This window comes from Arachis ipaensis, chromosome B8, assembly GCF_059453495.1.
Source record: "Arachis ipaensis isolate K30076 ecotype BB chromosome B8, ASM5945349v1, whole genome shotgun sequence".
NCBI lineage: Eukaryota > Viridiplantae > Streptophyta > Magnoliopsida > Fabales > Fabaceae > Arachis > Arachis ipaensis.
In genome coordinates this window covers 62,813,242-62,816,360 of record NC_142443.1, presented here as the reverse complement: position 1 = coordinate 62,816,360, position 3,119 = coordinate 62,813,242, and the positions used below count along the sequence as shown (strand labels likewise).

At 34.7% G+C, this 3,119-nt stretch overlaps 1 non-coding gene across 1 annotated transcript; it reads left to right on the top strand.

The window, feature by feature from the left end:
• The first annotated feature begins 578 nt into the window (after positions 1-578).
• On the top strand, positions 579-686 carry LOC148548328 (small nucleolar RNA R71). Its single transcript, XR_015897437.1, has one exon. It is a non-coding gene; the product is annotated as a small nucleolar RNA R71 (small nucleolar RNA).
• Positions 687-3,119: the final 2,433 nt, after the last annotated feature.

The following is a 3,119-nucleotide window of genomic DNA, read 5'->3' as shown; positions in this document are numbered from 1 at the left end:
AAGTTTGCCAAATTAGAAGTATTTTGTTCAGAGTTTTCTGTCTGTTGCTGAGTGGAAGATGGAAAAGGCTTGCTATTGCTAAACCTGTTTCTTCCACCATTATTAAAGCCTTGTTGAGGCTTTTGATCCTTCCATGAGAAATTTGGATGATTTCTCCATGATGAGTTATAGGTGTTTCCATAAGGTTCACCTAAATAATTCACCTCTGCTATTGCAGGGTTCTCAGGATCATAAGCTTCTTCTTCATAAGAAGCCTCTTGAGTACTGTTGGATGCAGCTTGCATTCCATTCAGACTCTAAGAAATCATATTGACTTGCTGAGTCAATATTTTGTTCTGAGCCAATATGGCATTCAGAGTATCAATCTCAAGAACTCCCTTCTTCATAGGCGTCCCATTACTCACAGGATTCCTTTCAGAAGTGTACATGAACTGGTTATTAGCAACCATGTCAATGAGTTCTTGAGCTTCTGCAGGCGTTTTCTTTAGGTGAATGGATCCACCTGAAGAAGTGTCCAGTGACATTTTTGATAGCTCAGATAAACCATCATAGAATATATCCAGGATGGTCCATTCTGAAAGCATGTCAGAAGGACACTTTTTGGTCAACTGTTTGTATCTTTCCCAAGCTTCATAGAGGGATTCACCTTCTTTCTGTCTGAAGGTTTGAACATCAGCTCTAAGCTTGCTCAGCTTTTGAGGAGGAAAGTACTTGGCTAAGAAAGCCGTGACCAGCTTATCCCAAGAGTTCAGGTTGTCTTTGGGTTGAGAATCCAACCATAATCTAGCTCTGTCTCTTACAGCAAAAGGGAAAAGCATGAGCCTGTAGACTTCAGGATCTACTCCATTAGTCTTAATAGTATCACATATCTGCAAGAATTCAGTTAAGAACTGAAAAGGATCTTCAGATGGAAGTCCATGAAACTTGCAGTTCTGCTGCATCAGAGAAACTAATTGAGGTTTCAGCTCAAAGTTGTTTGCTCCAATGGCAGGAATGGAGATGCTTCTTCCATATAAATTGGAATTAGGTGCAGTAAAGTCACCAAGCATCTTCCTTACATTATTATTATTTTTGGCTGCCATCTCCTCTTCCTGTTCGAAAATTTCTAAAAGGTTATCTCTGGATTGTTGTATTTTAGCTTCTCTTAGTTTCCTTTTCAGAGTCCTTTCAGGTTCTGGATCTGCTTCCACAAGAATGTTCTTATCCTTGCTCCTGCTCATATGACAAAGAAGAGGGCACAGAAAAATAATAATAATAATAGAGATCCTTTATACCACATTATAGGGATCCCTGTGTGAGTAGAAGAAGGAGGGAGACAAGGAATGTAATGTAATGGAAGAAACACAACTGTGAGGAGGGTTGAGATGTGAGATGAGATGTTAGTAGATGAATAAATAAATGGAATAAGATGGGAGAGGGAGAATTTTCGAAAAAAATTTTTGAAAAAGGGTTAGTGATTTTCGAAAATAGTTTTTGAAAAAGGTTAGTAATTTTCGAAAAATTTTGAAATCAAAAATAAAAATAATTAGTTAATTAAAAAGAAATTTTGAAAAAGAGGGAAGATATTTTCGAAAATTAGAGAGAGAGAGTTAGTTAGGTAGTTTTGAAAAAGTTAAGAAACAAACAAAAAGTTAGTTAGTTAGTTGAAATAAATTTGAAAAGATAAGAAGTTAGGAAGTTAGAAAAGATATTTTGAAATCAAATTTTTGAAAAAGGTAAGATAAGAAGATATTTTTGAAAAGATATTAGTTTTGAAAAAGATTTTGAAAAAGATAAGATTTTCAAATTGAAAATTTGATTTGACTCATGAGAAACAATTTGATTTTAAAAATTTTTGAAAAAGTCAATCCAAATCTTCGAATTTGATGAGAGAAAATGGGAAAGATATATTTTTTGATTTTTTGAATTTTTATGATGCAAGAGAAAAACACTAAAAAGATGCAATGCATGAAATTTTTGGATCAAAATAATGCATGCATGCAAGAATGCTATGAATGTCAAGATGAACACCAAGAACACTTTGAATGTCAAGATGAACATCATAGACACAATTTTGAAAAATTTTTAATGCAAAGAAAACATGCAAGACACCAAACTTAGAATTCTTTAATGCTTACGCACTAAGAATTCAAGAATGCATATGAAAAACACCATACAACACAAAACAAAAAATCATCAAGATCAAACAAGAAGACTTACCAAGAACAACTTGAAGATCATGAAGAACACTATGAATGCATGAAATTTTCGAAAAATGCAAGATGCACATGCAAATGACACCAAACTTATAACATGACTCAAGACTCAAACAAGAAACAAAAAATATTTTTGATTTTTATGATTTTCTAATTTTTTTGTATTATTTTTTTTTTCGAAAATTATTATGAAAAAGAAAAATAAGGATTCCAAAATTTTTAATATGAATTCCAGGAATCTTGCATTCTTAGTCTAAAGCTTCAGTCCAGGAATTAGACATGGCTCATGCGCCAGCCAAGCTTTCAATGAAAACTCCAGTCCAAAACACTAGACATGGCCAATGGCCAGCCAAGCTTCAGCATGTAATTCAGACATGACACGCCTGACATACTCATTCCCAAAGGAATTAGACATGGCTTTACAGCCAGCCAGGCTTCACATGCTTCATGAAACACTAGAATTCATTCTTAAAAATTTTGAAGCCATAGAATAATTTATTTTTGAAAACATTTTTATTATTTTCGAAAACAAAGGAAAAATTTTTGAAAGATTTTTGAAAAATTTTTGAAAAGAAAACAAAAAGAAAGTTACCTAATCTGAGCAACAAGATGAACCGTTAGTTGTCCAAACTCAAACAATCCCCGGCAACGGCGCCAAAAACTTGGTGCACGAAATTGTGATATCCAGGCTCGAACAATCCCCGGCAACGTGAGCAACTTGGTACGCGTAATCGTGATTACACTTTAATTATGTAAAATTCATGGCTCTTTCTTCCCCTGGCAATGACGCCAAGAACATGGTACCAATACCATGGTTCACAACTTCGATACAACTAACCAGCAAGTGCACTGGGTCGTCCAAGTAATACCTTACGTGAGTAAGGGTCGAATCCCACGGAGATTGTTGGTATGAAGCAAGCTATG